Raw genomic sequence first — 17,447 nt, forward strand, 5'->3', positions numbered from 1 at the left:
ACACACACACAGGAAGTCAGGTTAAAGATGATATCATATACAGACTGAATATAATGGAGCACTTCTGATCTACTTAAACTTTAGATCAGATTAGTGAATTTTATTTCCTACGTCCGATGCGTTCCAGTGGTCATGAATGAGTATATAGTATAAACTCCTACAGCACTGAACTTGTCTAGTTAAATCTGTTAAAGCCTTTCCTTCCTTCCTTCCTTCCTTCCTTCCTTCCTATAATCTTTTCAATGATGTTGCCAAAAGTTTTGGGATGTCTGCCTTTCCATGCACATGAATGTAATATGGAGTTGTCCTGCCCTTTGCAGCTATAACAGCTTCAACTCTTCTGGGAAGGCTTTCCACAAGGATTATGGGAAGTTTTGACCATTCCTCTAAAAGAAGCACATTTGTGAGGTCAGGCTCTGATGTTGGATGAGAAGGTCTGGTTCACAGTCTCCACTCTAATTCATCCCAAAGGTGTTCTATGGGGTTGAGGTCAGGACTCTGTGCAGTTCCTCCACACCAAACTCACTCATCCATGTCTTTATGGACCTTGCTTTGGTCACTGGTGTACAGTCATGTTGGAACAGGAAGGGGTCATCCCCAAACTGTTCCCACAAAGTGTCCAAAATGTCTTGGTATGAAGCTGAAGCATTAAGAGTTCCTTTCACTGGAACTAAGAGGCCGAGCCCAACCCCTGAAACACGACACCTGAACTCAATGATTTGGAGGAGTGTCCCAATACTTTTGGCAATATAGTGTAGATTGTCTTGTGACTCATTTTCATTTGTACCTGACATGGCCTCAACCTTCTTAAGACTCTTTAAGAATCAGTCTTGGCTAGTCCTGATCTTGGATTACGTTGGACCTGACTACAGAGACTCCAAATGGGAATTAATTGAGAGACTCACAATATAAAATATTACTTTAAAATGATCTTAGCCGTTTTTTAGGCTGTTTCTTGCTGTAAAGTATAAGTGTATAAGTGGTTATGCGGTCCCCTAGACCACCGGGGGGCTCTTAAAAACACTGGTCAGACAGTTACAGGCAGGATCCTTGTGTTTTGATCTCAGAATAGAATGCAGTTTTTTGCAAATAAATTAGATTACTAATATCAGAAGACATTATCATGAAGCATTGTGTCTGGGACAGAAAATAAAACACAATAAGGAAAATACAGAAGAGGAGAAATAGATATAATATGGCAGAAAATGTTTGCTAGTTTTTTCCCCCCCAATATACACTATATTGCCAAAAGTATTGGGACACCCCTCCAAATCATTGAATTCAGGTGTTGTGTTTCAGGGGTTGTGCTCGGCCCCTTAGTTCCAGTGAAAGAAACTCTTAATGCTTCAGCTTCATACCAAGACATTTTGGACAATTTCATGCTCTTTGTGGGAACAGTTTGGGGATGACCACTTCTGTTCCAACATGACCGTACACCAGTGACCAAAGCAAGGTCTATAAAGACATGGATGAGTGAGTTTGGTGTGAAGGAACTTCACTTTTTGAGTCCTGACCTCAACCCCATAGAACACCTTTGGGATGAATTAGAGTGGAGACTGTGAGCCAGACCTTCTCGTCCAACATCAGTGCCTGACCTGACAAATGTGCTTCTAGAGGAACGGTCAAAAATTCCCATAAACACACTCCTAAACCTTGTGGAAAGCCTTCCCAGAAGAGTTGAAGCTGCAAAGGGCAGGACAACTCCATATTACATTCATGTGCATGTAAAGGAAGACATCCCAAAACTTTTGCCAATGTATTTTAAAGAAATATTAATTCTTGCTCATAAAATAATTGACTGTGGTCATTGAGTAAGTGCTCTCGGCTGGCTCTCCTTTACGTACTCATATGCGTGCAGTGAATCAGATGAGTGGCGTCTGTTTAGCGTAGCACACGGGACTTTACGTCGTGTCTGCCGTGTACAAGGCAGCCGCTACGCAGTGGTACACCAAAGTGCTTTCTGATGGGGATAAAACACAACTGGGATCACTTTCACTCCCAGAGAGATCACATCCCGCATCCTACAGGCTCGCTAAAAGCACATCATGTGTTATCACACACATCCCAGACAGCTCGGTGCCCAGAGAGAGAGAGAGAGAGAGAGAGAGAGATATTCATGCTAGTTGTCATGGATATTTTGTGGTCTCGGGTTTCACTAAATCTGGACAGCACCATTATCCATCTCTCTGCCAGATATCTGCTTGATCGTGAAAACCATGAAGATCGTTAGCATCAGTTCAAGTTAAGGGTAGAATCAGTGGAATAAAATGATTGACACCCTTCATGGAATGTGTGAAGACATATAGAGAATAAACAGAGAGAGAGAGAGAGAGAGAGAGAGAGAGAGAGCGAGTGAGAGAGTGAGAGAGAGAGGCAGAGAGACAGGAAGAGAGGCAGAGATAGAAAGAGAGAGAAAGAGAGTGAGAAAGAGAGAGAGAGAAAGAGAGAGACAAAGGCAACAATAAAAAAAGAGAGAGACAGAGGCAGAGAGACAGGAAGAGAGTGAAAGAGAGAGAGAGAGAGAGAGAGAGAGAGGGAGAGAGAGAGAGAGAGAAAGACAATGATAAAAGAGAGAGAGAGAGAGAGAGAGAGAGAGAGAGAGAAAGAGAAAGACAAAGATAAAAGAGAGAGAGAGAGAGAGAGAGAGACAGAGGCAGAGAGACAGGAAGAGAGTGAAAGAGAGAGAGAGAGAGAGAGAGAGAGAGAGAAAGACAATGATAAAAGAGAGAGAGAGAGCAAGAGAGAGAGAAAGAGAAAGACAAAGATAAAAGAGAGAGAGAGAGAGACAGAGGCAGAGAGACAGGAAGAGAGTGAAAGAGAGAGAGAGAGAGAGAGAGAAAGACAATGATAAAAGAGAGAGAGAGCGAGAGAGAAAGAGAAAGACAAAGATAGAGAGAGAGAGAGACAGAGGCAGAGAGGCAGGAAGAGAGTGAAAGAGAGTGAGATAGAGAGAGACAAAGACAAAGATAGAAGAGAGAGAGAGACAGAGGCAGAGACAGGGAGAGAGTGAAAGAGAGAGAGAGAGAGAGAGAGAGAGAGAGACAAAGATAAAAGGAGAGAGAGAGAGAGAGAGAGAGAGAGAGAGAGAAAGAGAGAGAGAGAGTGAGAGAGACAAAGACAAAGATAAAAGGGGAGAGAGAGAGAGAGAGAGACAAAGATAAAAGGAGAGAGAGAGAGAGAGAGAGAGAGAGAGAAAGAGAGAGAGAGAGTGAGAGAGACAAAGACAAAGATAAAAGGGGAGAGAGAGAGAGAGAACTCCCAGAGATGATGTGAGGAGGAAACCTTGAGAGGAACCAGGCTCAGGAGGGGACCTCGTCCTCATTCAGGTGATTAGTTTCGGATGATCAGTAACGTCTCTATATATTCACTATAGGAAGATTTTGTACTTGTTAGATGTTAGCAGGTTAAACCCAACCAGTCTGTGGAGGAGATGAGAAACATCTCAGATCCTTCATCATCGTCATCATGGTCTCAGTGTAAACCTAGCCAGCTCTGATGGTCCCGTGTGAGCACAAAGACAGACAGACTTTCCCTTCAGAGCTCGGACCCTGACGCAGACGGACGTGGAAATCCGTGTGTAAATCCCCCCCCTCGGCCGTCTGACTCCCTCCCCGCCCCCCTTGGCATGGAGGAGAGAGCATTATCCGGGGGCATAAAAACCCCACCATAAAAGCACTCTGTGTTACTTTTTTAAAACTGGGGATTTGCTTTCATTTCACATCCTGCCACTTAAAGCTTTTATTGGTGCTTGTTAAAAGATGCATACATGAACTGTAGAACCCTAACATTAAGTGCAGACTGGGATTAAATTGTCTCTCTACCTGTAAATCATCAGATCGATGGGATGGACTTTAAAAGTTTGGCTTGTGATGCAACGGCGAAGACGCGGTTCGAAGTACTTTACACGTAATTCATTTGCAGCAGAGAGCCTTATCTCGCTCTCTCTATATCTCTCGGGCTGTCTGAATCCCTTCCCTCTTTCTCTCTCTCTCTATCTCTCTCTCGCTCCCTCTTTTACTCTTTTTCCCGCCCTTTCTCTATTCGATTAGGGGCCACTGGAGTGAGGCTTAATTCCGTTTTATTCCCACCTCCTCGCTTTAAAATGCTCTGAGTGAGAAAGAGAGAGAGAGAGAGAGAGAGAGAGAGAGAGAGAGAGATAATGTCTTCCCCCGTCTAAGTAACTCTGACAGAGACTAGCGAGGTATTGATGCTAACCTTTCACTGCTAGCTTTAGTGAGTAACAGACTGGTAAACTCTGCAGCATGTGAATGAACGGATATTTGAAACTCTCAATGGATTTCAGGTAGAGAGAGAGAGAGAGAGAGAGAGAGAGAGGGATAAAGTGGCAGGCAGATGACCCTGGGGGGGGTTTTAGAAGGGTAATTGGAGTAATTGGATTACTTTGGGACAGAGTAACTGCGTCACACAACCTGAGCCGATCACACACACACACACACACATTGGGGATTGGAGGACAAATAATCAGAATCAGAGCTGTTTTCTTTTGAACGATGCAGCAAAGACGTCCACAAAGACAAAGAGCTTTCCTTGTGTGGTCACTGCTGTAGACGGGGTAACACAGTGCAGATACTGACCATACACTGTCCAGTTGAAAGCCTTTTGAGACTTAGCTACAGAAAAACAGCCAAAAAAACCAACAGTTCTCTACTTATCCGTGTCCAAGAGAGCTGAACACATTCACATTTCCGGCATTTCTCAGGAAGATCCAGATCCACAGGGTGGTGGTGGCTCAAGGGGTTAAGAATGTGGGTTATTGACCAGAAGACTAAGGTTCAAGCTCCAGTACTGCCACTGTTGAGCCCTTGAGCAACCCACCCTACTCCACTGCATCATGGCTGACCCCTGTGCTCTGACCCCAACGGATGGGCAGTAATATATATGTGACACATAAAGACAACGATGACTTACAGTTGAAGGTAAAGGTGGACCTGGGACCTCTCAGGTATGAGACAGAGGTTTGACATTGGGTTCCGAGTGTGAGGAAGAGTGTGTGTTAGCCTTCGCTCTTACAGATGTGAGCTGCTGTTCTGATTGGTGGGTGATATTCAGTAATAAAGCTCTGAGTATGCAGGATGAATCTCTGTAGTGTTGCTATAAGCCGCTCCGGTGTGGATAAGGTTATGAAGAGCGTTGGATGTGAAATCTGTCGATATTCATCGTTGACCTTATGCACGTCGTCTCTTTAATGGCTTTCGACCTCGGCATCGACCCGACATCCGTATATTCTACACAGAAGCGTGCGTCCGAAAATCCACGCTTTTATCTCGGCCAAAGGAGGGACTGAAGAAATTATATTTACTGTAAATACTGCATACGTTCTGGGAGATATGATCAAATATAAAGGTGTTAGGTGTTTGTGTTCGCATCCTGGAGGCGGAGCTTAGTGACGGTAGAGGGGGTTGGTCTCAACACTGACTAATCACACCTGATGCACCTTTTCAAGGAAGCGTGAGCTGACTAGATATAGCAGCAGCATGAGTAACTACACCTCTTAATAAAGAATCGATTTATAATTCAATCACAGTATGATAGCAAAACACACACACACACACTCACCGTCTTGTGTGTCAGAGCTCCATCAGAGAGAAACTGTCCTTTACACTGCACCGTGCACTCGCTACTTCTTCATCCATTAGTAGAGCACTTCGCTCTCATGGTCACTTGGTCAGCATTCAGTCCATCATGCAAGCCCAGTGCTGCCCTGTTGGTCAGTAGTTTATTCCCTGGAATTCAGTAATCGCTCTGCATGGTTGAGTGCGCAGATCAACGTCGCTTGTGGAAATCATTCCTCCATTTTGTGGCTGAACTGTGGAGCGAGACGCAGAGTTTCATGTTAGAGCTCATCACAAATCGGTGATTAAAGTTTAAAAAGTCTAAAAATGGACGCTGCTCTCTATGAGCAGTAGTGGAGCTTATTTACGTATTCCAGGATGTGTACCTGACACAGGAACTCTGTCTGTGTGTGTGTGTGTGTGAGAGAGACAGGGAAAGACAACCGCTCCTTAAAATAATAACTGTGTTCTATATGTCAGAGATCATCTCTCCCAGTGACAGGAAGAGAAACCAGAAGATCCTCCCATCTTTACACTCGATGATCAAGTGATGGACCTTCAATCCAAATATGAAAGATAAACTAGCTGCTTTAGTTAGGACGAAGAAAAGTAATCTTCTCATTAGCATCACTGATTGATGTGTTTCAGGATCTTCAGGAAGCGTCTTCGAGCCTTAAAAGGCGGAAAGCAAGAGACACACGGTGAGAGAAGGATAGAGAGAGAGACAAAGAGAGAGAGAGCTTGGTGTAGTCCCTTCGGCCCATTTCCGTTCCCGAGTGTTGAATTATTAATGCGTCCTTGGACAGAGACGGAGAGAATGCAGCTTCCTCTCGTTTTTCTCTCTCTCTCTCTCTCTCTCTCTCTCTCTCTGTGACTCTTTTCCTTCCTGTAGCCCAGGACACCATGTTGGTCTTCCCTTTCATTCGTATCTCATATTCTGTCTGTAAATAACTCATGTGGATCGCTTAGCGAAGGTGAACACAATCGATTTGGAGCGTTCGGAGTGTTGCTTCTTCTCTACGTTTGTTATATCGAGGAGATCAGCAGCCTGGCTGCGAGAAGATCCGTCCGGGTTCGAAGGAAATCACAAAATGCAGCTGATTGGGTTTCACAGATAAACAACTGCGGTAAAGACAGACGCAAGAGATTGATTGGAAAATGATGGACGTGTCGTGATATTTATAGCGGAGGAAAAAACTTCTCCTTTTATAAGAGACTTTATCTTTACCGGCTGTAGTATCCTTACATATAAAAGTTAGGAAAAGTGCTAATAACAAATGAAAGTTATGGAGCATGAGAGAGAGAAAGAGAGACAGAGAGAGAGAAACAGGAAAGTGAGAAATAGGAGAGAGAGAGAGAGAGAGAGAGAGAGAGAGAAACAGAAGAGACAGAGAGAGAGAGAGAGAGAGAGAGAGAGAGATTGACCTCTAGAACTATAGGCATCAATAATTTATCCAGAAAATGCAGCTGGTATGCCTCTCTCTCTCTATTTCTCTCATGCACACACACACACACACACACACACACAAGGTAATGTACAAAACTGTATAGTGGAAGAGAAAACTCTATCTCTCTGTCACAGTTTTACAGAAAAATTTATACTGGCAGAATACTGATAAAACTTTCTCTCTCTCTCTCTTTCTCTCTCTCTCTCTCTGTCTCACACACACACACACACACAAACACACTAATGGCAGGTCAACCACAGGGTCAGCGGTCTCACCTATAGCCTTTATCAGCAAATCATAATCGTCATAAAGTTTTGAAATTCCACTGGAACACTAATGAACTCTTCTGAGTGTCTTAAAAACATTATGACCCGTCCTGCTGTTAATGGAAAAGGTGAGAGGTCAGATCCCAGTGCTGCGGACACACTTGAACTCCTGAGCAAATCTTTTAACCCTCGGTTCCCCTGCGATCAACTCTAAGCGGAGGGAGTGGAGAATCAGTGACCAGAGGAGTAGAGGGAGCGGAGAATCAGTGACCAGAGGAGTAGAGGGAGTGGAGAATCAGTGACCAGAGGAGTAGAGGAAGTGGAGAATCAGTGACCAGAGGAATAGAGGGAGCGGAGAATCAGTGACCAGAGGAGTAGAGGGAGCGGAGAATCAGTGACCAGAGGAGTAGAGGGAGCGGAGAATCAGTGACCAGAGGAGTAGAGGGAGTGGAGAATCAGTGACCAGAGGAGTAGAGGGAGCGGAGAATCAGTGACCAGAGGAGTAGAGGGAGCGGAGAATCAGTGACCAGAGGAGTAGAGGGAGCGGAGAATCAGTGACCAGAGGAGTAGAGGGAGCGGAGAATCAGTGACCAGAGGAGTAGAGGGAGCGGAGAATCAGTGACCAGAGGAGTAGAGGAAGTGGAGAATCAGTGACCAGAGGAATAGAGGGAGCGAAGAATCAGTGACCAGAGGAGTAGAGGAAGTGGAGAATCAGTGACCAGAGGAATAGAGGGAGCGGAGAATCAGTGACCAGAGGAGTAGAGGGAGCGGAGAATCAGTGACCAGAGGAGTAGAGGGAGTGGAGAATCAGTGACCAGAGGAGTAGAGGGAGCGGAGAATCAGTGACCAGAGGAATAGAGGGAGCGGAGAATCAGTGACCAGAGGAGTAGAGGGAGCGGAGAATCAGTGACCAGAGGAGTAGAGGGAGCGGAGAATCAGTGACCAGAGGAGTAGAGGGAGCGGAGAATCAGTGACCAGAGGAGTAGAGGGAGCGGAGAATCAGTGACCAGAGGAGTAGAGGGAGCGGAGAATCAGTGACCAGAGGAGTAGAGGGAGCGGAGAATCAGTGACCAGAGGAGTAGAGGGAGCGGAGAATCAGTGACCAGAGGAGTAGAGGGAGCGGAGAATCAGTGACCAGAGGAGTAGAGGGAGCGGAGAATCAGTGACCAGAGGAGTAGAGGGAGCGGAGAATCAGTGACCAGAGGAGTAGAGGGAGTGGAGAATCAGTGACCAGAGGAGTAGAGGGAGCGGAGAATCAGTGACCAGAGGAGTAGAGGGAGCGGAGAATCAGTGACCAGAGGAGTAGAGGGAGTAGAGGGATTAGAGACTAAAGTGTTTTATTCCTCTTATACCGATTTTGTAACCCAAACAATGACATGAAAGTCCATGAAACACGTTCCTCTCATCACTTGTTACAGAAGCTCTGAAGAAAAACAAGGCGAAAAAAGTCTTTTTACAGGAAATAGACAAACTCCTCTGTCCTGAAGATGACCCTCCTGTGGTCAGAAATATACAATTAATACAAGACTGCGGTGAGAGAAGTGCAAAACAAAATAACTAATCTGTAAACAAAAACAAAAGAACTAATCTGTAAACAAAATAACAAATCTGTAAACAAAAACAAAATAACTAATCTGTAAACAAAAACAAAATAACTAATCTGTAAACAAAAACAAAACTAATCTGTAAACAAAATAACTAATCTGTAAACAAAATAACAAATCTGGAAACTTATTTTGTTTTCTGATTTATTTTGTTTAGAGATTTGTTATTTTGTTTACAGCTTTATTTTGTTTTCAGATTTGTTATTTTGTTTCCAGATTTGTTTTGTTTCCAGATTTGTTTTGTTTCCAGATTTGTTATTTTGTTTGCGTTTACACATTAGTTATTTTGTTTACATTTCCAGATTTGTTATTTTGTTTACATTTCCAGATTTGTTATTTTGTTTATGGATTTGTTATTTTGTTTACAGATTTGATATTTTGTTTGCAGATTTGTTATTTTGTTTACATTTACAGATTTGTTATTTTGTTTACAGCTTTATTTTGTTTACAGATTTGTTTTGTTTACAGATTTGTTATTTTGTTTACAGATTTGTTATTTTGTTTGCAGATTTGTTATTTTGTTTACATTTACAGATTTGTTATTTTGTTTACAGATTTGTTTTGTTTACAGATTTGTTATTTTGTTTACGGATTTGTTATTTTGTTTACAGATTTGTTATTTTGTTTACAGATTTGTTTTGTATCCAGATTTATTTTGTTTACAGATTTGTTATTGTGTTTTCTGATTAGTTGTTTTTGTTTGCAGATGAGTTATTTTGGTTTTGTTTACAGATGAGTTATTTTGTTTTTGTTGTTTTGTTTACAGATGAGTTATTTTGTTTTTGTTGTTTTGTTTACAGATGAGTTATTTTGGTTTTGTTTACAGATGAGTTATTTTGTTTTTGTTTACAGATGAGTTATTTTGTTTTTGTTTACAGATGAGTTATTTTGGTTTTGTTTACAGATGAGTTATTTTGTTTTTGTTGTTTTGTTTACAGATGAGTTATTTTGTTTTTGTTGTTTTGTTTACAGATGAGTTATTTTGTTTTTGTTGTTTTGTTTACAGATGAGTTATTTTGTTTTTGTTTACAGATGAGTTATTTTGTTTTTGTTGTTTTGTTTACAGATGAGTTATTTTGGTTTTGTTTACAGATGAGTTATTTTGGTTTTGTTGTTTTGTTTACAGATGAGTTATTTTGGTTTTGTTGTTTTGTTTACAGATGAGTTATTGTGTTTTCTGATTAGTTGTTTTGTTTACAGATGAGTTATTTTGGTTTTGTTTACAGATGAGTTATTTTGGTTTTGTTGTTTTGTTTACAGATGAGTTATTTTGGTTTTGTTGTTTTGTTTACAGATGAGTTATTTTGTTTTTGTTGTTTTGTTTACAGATGAGTTATTTTGGTTTTGTTTACAGATGAGTTATTTTGTTTTTGTTGTTTTGTTTACAGATGAGTTATTTTGGTTTTGTTTACAGATGAGTTATTTTGGTTTTGTTGTTTTGTTTACAGATGAGTTATTTTGTTTTTGTTTACAGATGAGTTATTTTGTTTTTGTTTACAGATGAGTTATTTTGTTTTTGTTTACAGATGAGTTATTTTGTTTTTGTTCACAGATGAGTTATTTTGTTTCCAGATTTATTTTGTATCCAGATTTATTTTGTTTACAGATTTGTTATTGTGTTTTCTGATTAGTTGTTTTTGTTTGCAGATGAGTTATTTTGGTTTTGTTTACAGATGAGTTATTTTGGTTTTGTTTACAGATGAGTTATTTTGGTTTTGTTTACAGATGAGTTATTTTGTTTTTGTTGTTTTGTTTACAGATGAGTTATTTTGTTTTTGTTGTTTTGTTTACAGATGAGTTATTTTGGTTTTGTTTACAGATGAGTTATTTTGGTTTTGTTGTTTTGTTTACAGATGAGTTATTTTGTTTTTGTTTACAGATGAGTTATTTTGTTTTTGTTTACAGATGAGTTATTTTGTTCACAGATGAGTTATTTTGTTTCCAGATTTATTTTGTATCCAGATTTATTTTGTTTACAGATTTGTTATTGTGTTTTCTGATTAGTTGTTTTTGTTTGCAGATGAGTTATTTTGGTTTTGTTTACAGATGAGTTATTTTGTTTTTGTTGTTTTGTTTACAGATGAGTTATTTTGTTTTTGTTTACAGATGAGTTATTTTGTTTTTGTTGTTTTGTTTACAGATGAGTTATTTTGGTTTTGTTTACAGATGAGTTATTTTGTTTTTGTTGTTTTGTTTACAGATGAGTTATTTTGTTTTTGTTGTTTTGTTTACAGATGAGTTATTTTGGTTTTGTTGTTTTGTTTACAGATGAGTTATTTTGGTTTTGTTGTTTTGTTTACAGATGAGTTATTTTGTTTTTGTTGTTTTGTTTACAGATGAGTTATTTTGGTTTTGTTTACAGATGAGTTATTTTGGTTTTGTTGTTTTGTTTACAGATGAGTTATTTTGTTTTTGTTCACAAATGAGTTATTTTGTTTTTGTTATTTTGTTTTTGTTGTTTTGTTTACAGATGAGTTATTTTGTTTTTGTTTACAGATGAGTTATTTTGTTTTTGTTCACAGATGAGTTATTTTGTTTTTGTTGTTTTGTTTACAGATGAATTATTTTGTTTTTGTTTACAGATGAATTATTTTGTTTTTGTTTACAGATGAGTTATTTTGTTCACAGATGAGTTATTTTGTTTTTGTTTACAGATGAGTTATTTTGTTTTTGTTGTTTTGTTTACAGATGAGTTACTTTGTTTTTGTTTACAGATGAGTTTTGTTTTTGTTGTTTTGTTTACAGATGAGTTATTTTGTTCACAGATGAGTTATTTTGTTTTTGTTTACAGATGAGTTATTTTGTTTTTGTTGTTTTTGTTTACAGATGAGTTATTTTGTTCACAGATGAGTTATTTTGTTTTTGTTTACAGATGAGTTTTTTTTGTTTTTGTTGTTTTGTTTACAGATGAGTTATTTTGTTCACAGATGAGTTATTTTGTTTTTGTTTACAGATGAGTTATTTTGTTTTTGTTGTTTTGTTTACAGATGAGTTATTTTGTTTTTGTTTACAGATGAGTTATTTTGTTTTCGTTGTTTTGTTTACAGATGAGTTATTTTGTTTTCGTTGTTTTGTTTACAGATGAGTTGTTTTGTTTTTGTTTACAGATGAGTTATTTTGTTTTTGTTCACAGATGAGTTATTTTGTTTTTGTTGTTTTGTTTACAGATGAGTTATTTTGTTCACAGATGAGTTATTTTGTTTTTGTTTACAGATGAGTTATTTTGTTTTTGTTTACAGATGAGTTATTTTGTTTTTGTTGTTTTTGTTTACAGATGAGTTATTTTGTTCACAGATGAGTTATTTTGTTTTTGTTTACAGATGAGTTTTTTTGTTTTTGTTGTTTTGTTTACAGATGAGTTATTTTGTTCACAGATGAGTTATTTTGTTTTTGTTTACAGATGAGTTATTTTGTTTTTGTTGTTTTGTTTACAGATGAGTTATTTTGTTTTTGTTTACAGATGAGTTATTTTGTTTTCGTTGTTTTGTTTACAGATGAGTTATTTTGTTTTCGTTGTTTTGTTTACAGATGAGTTATTTTGTTTTTGTTTACAGATGAGTTATTTTGTTTTTGTTCACAGATGAGTTATTTTGTTTTTGTTGTTTTGTTTACAGATGAATTATTTTGTTTTTGTTTACAGATGAATTATTTTGTTTTTGTTTACAGATGAGTTATTTTGTTTTTGTTGTTTTGTTTACAGATGAATTATTTTGTTTTTGTTATTTTGTTTTTGTTGTTTTGTTCACAGATGAGTTATTTTGTTTTTGTTATTTTGTTTTTGTTGTTTTGTTTACAGATGAGTTATTTTGTTTTTGTTGTTTTGTTTACAGATGAATTATTTTGTTTTTGTTATTTTGTTTTTGTTGTTTTGTTTACAGATGAGTTATTTTGTTTTTGTTGTTTTGTTTACAGATGAATTATTTTGTTTTTGTTATTTTGTTTTTGTTGTTTTGTTCACAGATGAGTTATTTTGTTTTTGTTATTTTGTTTTTGTTGTTTTGTTTACAGATGAGTTATTTTGTTTTTGTTGTTTTGTTTACAGATGAATTATTTTGTTTTTGTTATTTTGTTTTTGTTGTTTTGTTCACAGATGAGTTATTTTGTTTTTGTTATTTTGTTTTTGTTGTTTTGTTTACAGATGAGTTATTTTGTTTTTGTTGTTTTGTTTACAGATGAATTATTTTGTTTTTGTTATTTTGTTTTTGTTGTTTTGTTCACAGATGAGTTATTTTGTTTTTGTTATTTTGTTTTTGTTGTTTTGTTTACAGATGAGTTATTTTGTTTTTGTTGTTTTGTTTACAGATGAATTATTTTGTTTTTGTTATTTTGTTTTTGTTGTTTTGTTCACAGATGAGTTATTTTGTTTTTGTTATTTTGTTTTTGTTGTTTTGTTTACAGATGAGTTATTTTGTTTTTGTTTACAGATGAGTTATTTTGTTCACAGATGAGTTATTTTGTTTTTGTTGTTTTGTTTAAAGATGAGTTGTTTTGTTTTTGTTTACAGATGAGTTATTTTGTTTTTGTTCACAGATGAGTTATTTTGTTTTTGTTGTTTTGTTTACAGATGAGTTATTTTGTTTTTTTTGTTTTGTTTACAGATTAGTTATTTTGTTTTTGTTATTTTGTTTTTGTTGTTTTGTTTACAGATGAGTTATTTTGTTTTTGTTGTTTTGTTTACAGATGAGTTATTTTGTTTTTGTTATTTTGTTTTTGTTGTTTTGTTTACAGATGAGTTATTTTGTTTTTGTTGTTTTGTTTACAGATGAATTATTTTGTTTTTGTTTACAGATGAATTATTTTGTTTTTGTTTACAGATGAGTTATTTTGTTTTTGTTTACAGTTGAGTTATTGTTGTGCACCTCTCGGCCACAGTACCACCCCCTTGTATCTGAGCTGAACCCACACTGTTAGAGAAATCAGGCCTGTGTATCTGTGACCTGCTCTTATAGAAAATACATCATCACTTCTGACCAATGGGAGACTACACAGGAATGCAGCAGGGGGTGGAGATCAGACACGGCTTTTAGAGCATGTTAAAGATGTCCAGTCTCATGTTGGAGAATGTCCGGGAAAAAAAATCAATTGATCAAATTAGCCGGATGTGTGTGTGAGAGTGTGTGTGTGTGAGAGTGTGTGTGTGTGAGAGAGTGTGTGTGTGTGTGAGAGAGAGTGTGTGTGTGTGTGTGTGTGTGAGTGCACTCGTACAGCTAAGTGTGTGTAGTGAGCATCCATGAGCTCCTAAGCAACATTAGTACCCTCCTGTTAGGAGCCCGCTTCCTTCTGAGGATCATCTGACTGACCGCCAGACCAGAGTTATGGTCAGTGTTCTTTAAAGCTTTAAAACCAACTGATTTTCATCATGAAAAACTGCTGTGACAGGGTTTGAGTGTGTGTGTGTGTGTGTGTGTGTGTGAGGTAGAAGGTCCTCCTAAAAATAAGCACATAAATGAATTATAGTGACAGATGTAAAAACGCTGACTCATTCTTTCTTTCCTCTGCCTGTAGTGATACACACTCCCACTCCTCATGGACCCGCCTCTTCCGGCTCCACCCCTTTATAAAATAAATAAACAATCACCTGCCCCAGCGTCATCCTTAATCAACATCGAAGCCACTTTAATAACCACAATGACCAATTCTAACCAATCAGAATCGAGCATGGTATCACACTAGCTAACTAGCTAACTAGTCGTAGCGATCACAGAATTTATACAAAACAAAAGGCATAGAATTTACTGAATTCTATTCAGTAATCTAAATTTTAATTTAAAAGAAGAAATGGACAAGTGTAAGGATTTGAGCGAGTTTGACCAAAGGGCCAAATTGTGATGTCTAGACCACTGGATCAGAGCATCTCCAAAACTGCAGCTCTTGTGGGGTGTTCCCGGTCTGCAGTGGTCAGTATCTATCAAAAGTGGTCCAAGGAAGGAACAGTGGTGAACCGGAGACAGGGTCATGGATGGTCAAGGTTCATTGATGGATGTGGGGAGTGAAGGCTGGCCCGTGTGATCCGATCCAACAGACGAGCTACTGTTGATCAAACTGCTGAAGAAGTTAATGCTGGTTCTGATAGAAAGGGGTCAGAATACACAGTGCAGGACAGTTTGTTGTTGCAGAGCCACAGACCAGTCAGGGTGCCCATGCTGACCCCTGTGCACCACTGAAAGCACCAACAATGGGCACGTGATCATCAGAACTGGACCATGGAGCAATGGAAGAAGGTGTCCTGGTCTGAAGAATCACGTTTTCTTTAACATCACGTGGATGGCCGGGTGTGTGTGTGTCTCTTATCTGGGGAACACATGGCACCAGGATGCACTATGGGAGGAAGTCGAGCCGGCAGAGGCAGTGTCCTGCTTTGGTCAACGTTCTGCTGGGAAACCTTGGGTCCTGCATCCATGTGGATGTTACTTAAACATGTTCCACCTACCTCAGCACTGTTACAGACCATGTTCATGGAAACGGTATTCCCTGATGGCTGTGGCCTCTTTCAGCAGGATAATGCCACAAAGCAGAAATGCTCTGATGACCACAACAACCAGTTTGAGGTCTCAGCCTCCAAATTCCCCAGACCTCAATCCAGTCCAGCATCTGTGGGATGTGCTGGACAAACAAGTCCGATCCATGGAGTCCACTTACAGGACTTAAAGGATCTGCTGCTAACATCTTGGTGCCAGATCCCACAGCACACCTTCGGGGATCTAGTGGTACCTCGATGGGTCAAATGGGGGACCGGCACAATATTATCCAGGCGGTCATAATGTTATGGCTGATGGGTATAGATGACCAAGCTTCAATTCCGTAACGTCCGAGGGGATGAACCTGTTCCACTGAGGATCTGGATTTACGCGGCTTAAACGTGTCTCTGTCTTTTCTTTAAGGCCAATCCTTACACACTCATCCTTCTGCATTATGAGACAGCGTGTGTGTGTGTGTGTGTGTGTGTGTGTGTGTGTGTGTGTGTGTGAGTTTAAACCATTTAGAATAAATAAATACAGCATATATTTATTTATTTAGAGCCCTGTATGCAACATCAAGATCGTGTCTCAGCATCTACGACATCAACTTAACACATAAAATGCTTAACACTTGGCACTGTATAGACTTTATATTAATAATGTCGGATATTTAAGTTCTATAATATTCTATAATAACACTTATACTGAATAAACACAGATACAGTAAGAGGTCTAGTGATGAAATACCACAGATCTGCCCTGAATTAACACATTATACAGGATTATATCAAGGTCCACTTATCAAATTTTCACCTTTAACTATAAATTATCCCTAAAAATCTACATATTCCCTACTTATATCAGCTGAATGAACTCCTTTACTCCTGTTAAAATCACACTTTAGTCCATGTTTAATTCAACACTGAACTTCCATCGCATCCTAACAGAGGCGTAAAGAAACAGGAAATATTTCGACTCACCTCTGAGATATATATTCAACACCTCAGGTCACGGGATTATCCACATGCGGGAAGTTTTATCGAGAAAATCCCTTAAAAAAATGTTTAATTTTTTATTATTTTTTGTTTTATTCACCACACAGCGCGTGGTGTTGGCGGGAGTCGCGCGCACCACGCACGAGAGGGAAAGATGGAGAAGAACCGTTATAGATCTGCTCTGGGGCGCGCGCGCGCGCTCACAATCTCTCTCTCTCTCTCTCACACACACACACACACACACACACACAGAGAGAGAGAGAGAGAGAGAGAGAGAGAGAGAACCTAGCGTCAGAGACTCTGGCTAACTACGTGAACAGTATTAAGCTAACGCTAGTAAAGCCGACATTTTCCCTCATTTTCATTCTATTCATTGTTTTTGTTTTAATTATTTCATTCAAAACTCACCACCAGGTGGCGTAGACACATATCTGTCTCCAATTGTGGTCATTAACGTCCAATTTACGGTCTAATTCACGCCCTCTATGCCCTTTAACGAAACACCAATTAGTTTAGGGATGGAAATTCTGTCTCTTGCAAAAGATTGTTTGACTCGAACTCTTTCAGTTCCCAAGCTTATCAGTGATATATTTTTATTTCTGAATAGCAAAAATGACCTCATTTGCAAAATCCTGCTTTACTTCTTAATAAACTAAACCAGCAGCTCATACTTCGCGGTTCATATGCGCGAATCGACTCTTTATCGGTTCACTTAAAAGAGTCGATTCGCGTATGAGTTGCATTTTTTATGTTATTACATGTTATTACTACCTTTATAGCATTACTTTGCAGTGATGTGAAATGCTTACATTACTTTATAACATTACTTTGCTGCCCATACATGAGATTCGACTCCGTCTTAAAAAAAAGCCGAATCGACGAGCCGATCGGTGCAGTGAAGAGTCGACTCTTTGGTGAACGACTCCTCACGGCACCGATGAATGTGGAAATGTTTTTCTTCATCTTAGATAAGGCTGTGTTTTTCAAACCACGTGGTTTTTAGAGCTAATTAGAGATTCATTATCAGTGAGCACCAGGCTGAGCTTCTTTGTTCAGAATCAGATAATATTTTGGTCTCACATCGGTATGAGCATGTAAATTTA

The 17,447-nt window shown here is 38.7% G+C and overlaps 1 protein-coding gene across 2 annotated transcripts in view; it reads right to left on the reverse strand.

Annotated features, from left to right (window-relative positions):
- Nucleotides 1–16,495, reverse strand: part of LOC131349289 (FERM and PDZ domain-containing protein 1) — a 35,081-nt gene extending 18,586 nt beyond the window's left edge. For both annotated transcript variants that reach the window (XM_058384878.1, XM_058384877.1), the window contains exons 1-2: nt 16,330–16,495; nt 5,578–5,827 (exon numbers count right to left, since the gene is read on the reverse strand). The gene's annotated coding sequence lies outside the window, so the exon portion shown is untranslated. The remainder of the gene's footprint in view (nt 1–5,577; nt 5,828–16,329) is intronic.
- Between the last annotated feature and the right edge of the window lie 952 nt (nt 16,496–17,447).

Source organism: Hemibagrus wyckioides, linkage group LG29 (genome assembly GCF_019097595.1).
Source record: "Hemibagrus wyckioides isolate EC202008001 linkage group LG29, SWU_Hwy_1.0, whole genome shotgun sequence".
NCBI lineage: Eukaryota > Metazoa > Chordata > Actinopteri > Siluriformes > Bagridae > Hemibagrus > Hemibagrus wyckioides.